The sequence below is a fragment of the Alosa sapidissima genome, chromosome 10 (genome assembly GCF_018492685.1).
Source record: "Alosa sapidissima isolate fAloSap1 chromosome 10, fAloSap1.pri, whole genome shotgun sequence".
In the NCBI taxonomy this organism is placed as follows: domain Eukaryota; kingdom Metazoa; phylum Chordata; class Actinopteri; order Clupeiformes; family Clupeidae; genus Alosa; species Alosa sapidissima.
Genome location: NC_055966.1, coordinates 5,669,371 through 5,678,276, shown reverse-complemented (window position 1 = coordinate 5,678,276; position 8,906 = coordinate 5,669,371). Strand labels below are relative to the sequence as shown.

General features: G+C 39.0%; 2 long non-coding RNA genes across 2 annotated transcripts; one reads left to right on the top strand and one right to left on the bottom strand.

The window, feature by feature from the left end:
• The first annotated feature begins 3,349 nt into the window (after positions 1-3,349).
• On the top strand, positions 3,350-5,329 carry LOC121720011. Its single transcript, XR_006034432.1, has 3 exons — positions 3,350-3,861; positions 4,469-4,583; positions 5,270-5,329. It is a non-coding gene; the product is annotated as an uncharacterized LOC121720011 (long non-coding RNA).
• Positions 5,330-5,583: 254 nt separating this feature from the next.
• On the bottom strand, positions 5,584-6,860 carry LOC121720012. The gene is made up of 2 exons (XR_006034433.1): positions 6,616-6,860; positions 5,584-5,790 (listed from the first exon to the last, which is right to left on the bottom strand). It is a non-coding gene; the product is annotated as an uncharacterized LOC121720012 (long non-coding RNA).
• Between the last annotated feature and the right edge of the window lie 2,046 nt (positions 6,861-8,906).

Below are 8,906 nucleotides of genomic sequence, written 5' to 3'. Positions count from 1 at the left end.
TACCAATGCAAAATGCTTCTCCAGCAGTGCAATCGCAGGTAACAACGATACCTTAACGCATTTTCAGATACCGCTGTTCTGAGCATACTAAGCATTTGTAACTTTGAATCCCTCCTCACGTTAAGCTATGGTCCAATAATGTGTTCACTAAAACACAAGTAACGTTATTTGTCGGGCTGATTCATAAATGGGCATACCGAGGTTGTCGACCTAGCAGGCTAGGTGGCGTTTATTGGCATTCGCAAAACTAAGCAAGAGTTAACGTTAATGAAACTTAACATCGCCTTCTCCAGTGACTTAAGTGTATTCAAATGAAGTTGCAACGATGATGGCGGCAATCACTGGTTACGTTAAACCATTTGAAACAAGTAGGACTGTAAATGATGGTGACTATGGCTAACGTCACTTCAATATAGCAGAGCCCTTTTACTTTACCTATCAACTGGCTAATGCTAGCATGATGTAGCATGCTATGAGCTAATATACTTAGCATCTACGAAAGAACAGCACATATCTTTTTTCACAAAGAATCTGTCACAACTAACAACGATGTCTCTTACAAACAACTACACAATGTATGACTATCAATTTTGTATTTAGTCAGACTGTGATAAGATATAGCCTAATGATAATAACAGCAACTCTTATTTAGGTTAGATTGTGTCGAAATCAGGTGTCGTTAAAATAAGTGAGCGATGACGTGGTAGTGTCTGCAGCCTAGACGTTAAAACATAATGGACAAAGCGTCGTGTCTGCAGCCAGCCAGCTGTCAATCATAGGTGTAAACACGCCCTTTTTAGATTTGTTAATATAACATTAAAAAAAATAATTTCAGCGAGAAAAGAAAAATTGTGTGTATTGAAGCATCTTCAAAACTATTTTTTCGAATAAAAAGTTGTAGATACAAAAATAGTTTTAGGGGAGAAAAGTGACACGGAAAGTTGGCTACTTGGCCATTGAAATACATGGGGATGGGCGGAGTTACACATTGTACTGCAACCAGCCACCAGGGGGCTCTGGACTAGCGCTCGCATCACTCTTAACAGACGGCACACTGTCCAGTTCTATATATACAGTCTATGGTTATACAGTCTATGGTTAATAGAGTGGTGAAGTCCCGCCCCTTCTACTTCCGGTCCATGGGACCTATCTTTCAAAAAATTATGAACAGGAGTTAATGGAGAGATAACAATTATTTTTTGGTCCAGTTTGAATTGTGCCACAAATTTGATGTGTGTGAATTTAAGATAATTATTTGGTAAGATAATTTTTCACGTCAAGAAAGTACTGTTGTTCGATAGACTTCAAAAGTTATGTTAGTTTTGTGCGAATCCACTCAGTGGACTACATCTCTTGTCTCGAACGATGTACGTCACCAACGTAATGAAACGATAAGAGCTGTTATGCTAGTTAACGGTTGCATCTTGCTGCCTGCTATGTCACTTAACAGTATGTAATGTACAGTCTATGGACGAATACAACTTACCTGATGTGTTTAATCCTCTGACTCATGGTATTTTCTTCGACAAGGAAAGCCCAATTAAGACCTGTTGCTGGTATGCTTGTACAATCTAGTGTGGCTGTGAATGAGCTAACGTCACTAGCGCGACTGATGGGTTTGTAGTCGTTGGAATTACGATCTTTCACAATGTTGTAATTCAAAAGTTACGAAACAAACTGCAAATGTCTTTACATGAAAAATTGTCAATGGGACAAATGAATGGGAATCTTACATCCAGCACCTAACCGCATTTTGGCTGTGGGCGGGACTGTGCAGCTCTATAGAGCCTATATTCCTATTCATTTGTCCCATTGACGTTTGGAAAAATCCGTATCTAAAGAGTTTTACAGCATGTCTTAGGCTATCCAGCTACGGCATAACTCATAAGCATACAACATATCATTTCGAGTGAAAAAACGAGGAGAAAATCCAAAAAAAGTCAAAGGTACAAGACTGTGTACATATTTTCATTTCCGAGCGAAGGAACTACTCATCCCATAAACCACCGCGCCTTACTGAATAATATAGGCAAAATCGGCGCGATTTATTTTGCCATTTCCAACCGGGGACAGCACGCAAACCCTTTCCTCCAAACAGTGATTTTTATATAGTGAATGTGCAGTTAATAGCAGTTATTTCATGAGTAATCGTGTAAATAATAGTGTTTTGATATTGAATTTTATATTCATCATCGTGTATTTTATATCGTGTGTGTGTGAACGCGGTTAACGTTAACGGCAGTGCTTCGTAACATTACGTTAACATTACCTGACTCATCCTATGCTGTCATCACTGCTCAGTCGGGCTGATGCATGGTCTGCTCTTGGACCACCATATTCAGTTTATTAATTTGACGTGAATTTACACAAAATGTTCATTAAATGCACGAAGTATTCCTAGGTTAATGATTGATATGAATCATACAGTATGAAGGCTACAGTTGCCTAGCTAATGTTAACTAGCACTGCTAGCAGCATTAACGTTACCAACCTCCCTGCTTAACTCACCACAACTTTGTAGGTCTTGTCCCTCATGCTGGCCCTTACAAAACCCACAAACTGACTCTAGGACACACAACAGTCAATGATGTGACCCGATTTAAAGTGGCTTTCACCCCTTTGGACACTCACTAAAACATAATATATTTCATACCTGTGTTGCAGCATGTAGGCTAATGTTAGCTGCATTATGTAATGACATACAATGTCGGAAATGCTAAAGGTTAGCCTGTCGGCTACCTGGAAAGTTTGAGTGTTTAAACTAACATTTACAGTGGTCTATTTGATAGTATATTGGCCCTGACTAAGTTCGTGTGATGTATAAACCCCAATCCTTGTTGATACAAGTACCAATATTCGTCAAGAAAGTTTTTAATCACATTAAGATTTTCGCCATAGGCAGTAAAAGACTCCGCCATCTTTGTCAATATTTTTCGCTGAGAAAGTTTCAAACTATGACCATAACGGCCTTTCCACCAATCAGAGGCATCACTGTGGGATTGTTCAGGATTGTGGGTAATGAAGTACTTATCCAAGAGATCGCGAATAAAAGGCATTTATCTCAAAACAAGGTTAGTGCCATAGACAGTAAAAGAAAGTTAGTGCCCCATGAACTCTTGGTGTCTATAGGAGCATATACAATCGCTTAGTACAGCCATAGCTGGTTTTAAGTCTACCACGTGCAGTTAAGTTTTTATGGCTTATACCGCAATTGTCAATGGAGAAATAGCATTGAATTTTTACATCCGGCATCGGCTGTGGGCGGGACTGTGCAGCTCTATAGCCTAACATGCAGTGTAGCCATTATTGAGCCTATGTAGACATTCTCTGGCCTATGTAAAACCCAAGCGGCAACATTCTAATCTGAACAATGAAGCCTACCCGGAAGTTCGAAAAACTGCAATACATCGAAAATCCGCTAGGGACTGGTCCCAAAAGCGAGCAAATGTCCATAGACTCCCATGTTAAAATGTCCGTTTTCACAGCGTAAATACATGTTTTTAAAGCCTGGTCCCATGGACTTTTATTGTACTTTTCGGTAGTTTCCCAGTGCCTGACAACTGTGAGGGGGGTGAAATTTTTTCTAACTCATTAGTTTAGATCACATTTAGATATAAAATATATGAATAATTAAGGGCGTGGTCGGCTTGATTGACGGCTGACGTCGAGGCATACAGCAGCAGACGTTGCCAGCTGAGTGGAAACCCTGAAACTTTGACGTCTCAGCCATGATTATACACAAAGTTACCACATCCTTTCTGAACATCTTTATTCAAAAAGCTGACATAAAATGGTTTGCCAAGTTATTAATTGAAGCCTACTAACCGACACTTTCAGAAGACTTCGTTCCAGTTTTTTCAGGTAAGTGACATTCATTCCACTACTATTTCACGTAGCACTAGATGTTAGCATTATTTAGCATCGAGTGGGCACTAACGTTAGGCTACGTTAGCGTCATATCGCCTCAAATAAGTTAATGTCGAAAATGATGACCGAATGGCAGAAGCACACACATACATTTAGTTAACTTGAATAAAGTTAACGTTAGTGAAAACCATTGTGCTCCCGTTATGAGTTAGCTTAACGTTGGTCATACTAGCCAGGTGTGAGTCAATGAACAGACAGCTCTAAAGTTAACGTTAGTTCACAAACATACTGGGGCAACAAAGCATGTTCTCGTCAAAAAACCTTTTGTAAATACGCTCTGTGGGAATGCTTAGTCCATTGACAATTTATACAGTCTTTGGGTCGTCACGTTTAAGATAAAAAAAAACTTCAGCCGAAGCATTAAAAGGCTTGTTGTCGGCTAGCTGAGGCAAAATTGTGAACCGCTATGAACCATTGACCGTATACTTTGAACATGGAGCTGTGATAACAAGCGATAGTTATAACTGACGTTTGAAACTCTTATTGATGTCATTTATTTGTTAAACACAAATTTGAACGAACACTTCTTGTCTATGCAAAGTTTCCCTGTAGGTAATCCAGACAGGCTGGGTGCTGGAGAGGGCTCTGGACTCCTAACTTCAATTCTCGTCTGTGCAGTCGACACTCAGAAGCATCACTTCAGCACTGATTCCATGGTACTTTGACATTTTTCATACATTTAATTGGAGCAACCTACTGGTTGTATATTCCAGACATCGTTACCATATACTGAACAAACATGAATGCATTTCAGACATTTAGAGTGGCCTTTTATTTTGAGCAGTCCAGGGCACATATGTGCAATAACTATCAAAATATTTTATCATTAGCATCTTTTGATAAGTCACACACGGAAAGTAGTTGCATTATGCCTTCAAATTAGCAGGTTTTGGTTGGATACAGATTGCATAATTAAACAATATGGCACCAGTGGCTGGCTATTGTTTGACTGGACCTTGGCCTAACTGTTAATAACTACCTCAATAGGGTGTAGATATGAGCTTACACTGTTTCACTGAAAACACAAAAATACAAGAAATATTTATTCTACATTACTTTAAATACACATTTGTTTTTGCTTATTGCCCGCATAAACAGGGCATGTGCAATAGTTGAATACGCGTGTCCTGTCTCCATTCAGCTAAGTGTTCTGTGAGTTTGTTGTTCATTATAAATATTGGGAGTGAGTCTGCAAATCTTACTTCGTTGTTGTCATATATTGCCTCCACAGTCTATGATTACCACATAAAAAATATTTTTTTTTTAGCTTAATTTGTGAGCACTTGTTCATAGTTTACAGTAAGTTCAAGGATGTGACATATACCAATATTTCTGTTTTCAGATCTGGAACATTTTGAAATCCTACCAGATGGGGCAGAAGTCATTGAGCAGTGGCAGCTTCTGATTTCAAGGACTTTGTTCACCTTTATTTACAGCATTTGCATCTGTCTTTAAAGTGATCTAATATGTATTGACTATGTACTAGCTTAGTACATATTAGTTTTTGTTATTTTAGTTTCACAAATTCAGTGGTTACCTGTAATGCTCAAGATATACAAGTAAAAAATCACCTTTACTTCTGCATCTGGGTCTTCAATTCAACCTACTGACTGAAGCTGACGGATTTGTATAAATGTTTTTGAAAGCACAGGCAAATTGGTTTGGCATGAGTTTTAATGTAATTCACAGTTCAGAAAAGTTCCATAAACATTTCCAAGTGCAAGTTCAGTGCCATCAACAGTAAGTTTGCATTCTGATATTTAAAGAACAGAAATGGGTTTGGCATAAGTAAAGGGTAGGTGTAACAGTCCATCAATAGGTTAGAGCCCATGGACCTCCTTGCCGCCTCCTCCCCATGGCGAACTGCCAAAATAGAAAGGTAAATTTTTCATTAGTACCTATATATCTTACAAGATAATACAATAATGCAAACCAACACTACTTGTTGTAATCAACAAAAGTACAGTTATTGTACAATGCTGTAGTACTATTGTGCGATTTGAAATGGGTCTTCAGTGACAAACTACACTAATATTGGCATTGTTATGCCAAACACCGGACACTGTAACTGGATTTAACGTTTTGATAATAGCCTGACAAGAAGGGAAAATAAGGCAAGCTAACCGAACATGAACGCTGGATCGTGAAATGGCCACCGATGAGAAATTTCAATGTCATCTTAGACCAAGCTACCACTGACATCTTTAGAGCAATATAGCGATTTCAAAACGTGATATTAAGAGTTAATCAAAATGAATTCATGATGTACAAGTTAACTAATACCCTACTACGATTTTGTTATCAATTCACACTACACGTTGACAGAATACAGCGAGCTGGCTGACGTTATCGTAAATTAATTAACGTTACAATGATGGCTGCCACTGAGGATATGAGATGCTAACGTTAATCACAAAACAATAAAGGCAAAGATACATTTTTGTCAGTATGAGTTGCTGAACCTGTAACGCTAAACTGCTAAATTACTCTACGTTATTTTACCGTAACTTCAGCAAGGGAGGGATAGCTAACGTTAGTTTATTTTACCTAGAAGCTAGAATCTGCAAACTCAACTCTTCATTCTCAACTACCGTTAACCCGAATACCTTTCAGCATACAAAATTAAAAAGTGTCTGAACATGGCATTAAGAAACATACATGAACTTCACGTTAGCAGATCAAACTTACCAGCAAATTATGTTTCAGCAACGTCTGTGCCAGTCCATCTTGTAGGCCTAACGTTACAGATAGCTTAGCTGAGGCTGCTCGGCTGACGACGAGGCGGGTTCACCGGCTTGCTCAGGAGGTGGGCGGGGTTAGGATTTCCCAAGGTTTTCCAAGATGGCGCCGCCCATAAACGGCTTCATAACCGTTCTTCAGAAAATCTATGGGTGACGTCACAGACGCTTTGTCCATATTTTTTACAGTCTATGGTAAAACCAAAGATTGTTAAGGCGGAGCAAGATACTTCGTCGTAGTTCATGTCTATGGGCGCGAAATGGGGATCGAATCCTGTCTGCATAAAGAGGCGTGTCGATGACGTATTGACGAGCGTACGTTGCAACCGGCCAACAGCAGCTGCATAAATAACCGGCGCACACCTGATATAAGGTTAATTTTCTCCAGACTGGAATGCTCAAAAATGCTAAAAATGTACCTGAAATGTTCAGAAGGGTTTGAGGATCATGAAAACGTGCCCGAAATTCACATTCCTAACTCTATAGAACCAAGACCTTAGCATATGTGGTGAAATTCTGAGCTATGCCCATAGACTTCAATGGAGCAATCGCTGCCTCTGCTCTGCATAAAGGGGGATTTTGACCCCCCCTCGTGCGATCCGGGTTCCCGGAAGTGGCTCCTGATGAAACATCTTGCTCCGCCTTAACAATCTTTGGTAAAACCTTTACATAAACAGGAACAGAAAGCCCTCCTTAATGACGTCAGCCTATGACATCGCTTATCAAAAAGGCTAGCCTACTGCAAGCGTTGAACTTTTACAACACATGCTGTAGAAGCTTTTCAAAAGTGCATGTGTGTTGTCGTGTCATTTAGTCAGGGGGCCTATGTGGTTTCTGTGGGTTTGGAATGTTAATTTTTGGAGAGTGGTTGGACTGTCTTAAGAGTCATTGAACATGGAGAAAAATTATGTCTCGATTTTTTTTTACCTGTTTCAACCCTATTTTTTTGAAATTGTATATTTCACTACACCATAAATTTCGCCTAAATCACTGGCTATGATGAATAAAGTTCACAAAACAGTTATTTTCAACAGTATGATTGTATGTCAGTATTATGATTGTATGTCAAACAATTAGAGATAAGATCAATAACCAATCAGTTTCACCAAATACACATACTCCATTGCTGAAAGATAGCAAAAACATAACAGAATCACAGATGAGACCTCAAACAACATTTAATTAATTTACATATACGCAACATATTATCTCACCTCCACAATTTCCTCATCAAAATCTGCAACTAGTCTACTAAACCCTATTCCTACTCACCTTCTTAAGACTGCTCTCCCCTTCCTGGATAATGTTTTGCTCTAGATTATAAATAATTCAATGCTATCAGGGCATGTACCGCAGTCGTTTAAGACATCTGTTATTAAGCCCTCCCTCAAAAAACCTAGCCTTGTATCAATACTGGTCCTCCTGGACCTCAGCGCTGCCTTTGACATCATAGACCATGACACTACTTAGGCTTGAACATTTTATAGGCATCAAAGACTCAGCACTCACTTGGTTTAGATCAGGGGTCTCCAACCTTTTTGGGAATGAGGGCTACCTGAAGACCCGAAATCATATAGAGGGCTACTCATTTAAAACAAACATACCCTCACCCCTTTTTTGCGAGGGTAGTCCTCCTAAATAATAGGCCTATGTGATTTTTACTTTTAAATTATCAATATTGTGCAGGCCTATACGTCTTTATATATTAAGCAACTTTATTTTCAAATTTAATATCAATAACCTATGCAACACTACCAACATTTTTGTTCAGTTTGTTCATTTCAAAGTTTGCATGGGGAATCTAATCTATTTTTTTTTTTTACAAATCTTTTTGTGCAATTAATAATTTGTACCCAATTTATATCCGCCCACCATTATGAATTCAGGGGTTGTTTAAGTTCTGATTTCAGTGGACAATTCGGTTTTAACATTTCAATAGTAATCGCCCACACCACCCTAACATATGAAAACTCCTTTTAAAGTTATTGCACACCTGAAATGATCCATGATCTGACAAAAAAGGGTAATGCACAGTCCTGCTCAGTCATGCATGCTATAACATTTTCAGCGCTATTATACGGCAGTTGCCTACGGAGGAGAAAAGGCCTGTGAGCTAAAGCAATTGTTTTTCAGTCCTTGAACAATCATGCAAGAACCGTATTTGACGAACATGGAATGGCCACAGAACTTTTGCAAAGATATGCTTCCATTGGCTACACCAGACAAGCAAGTTTTTTCCCC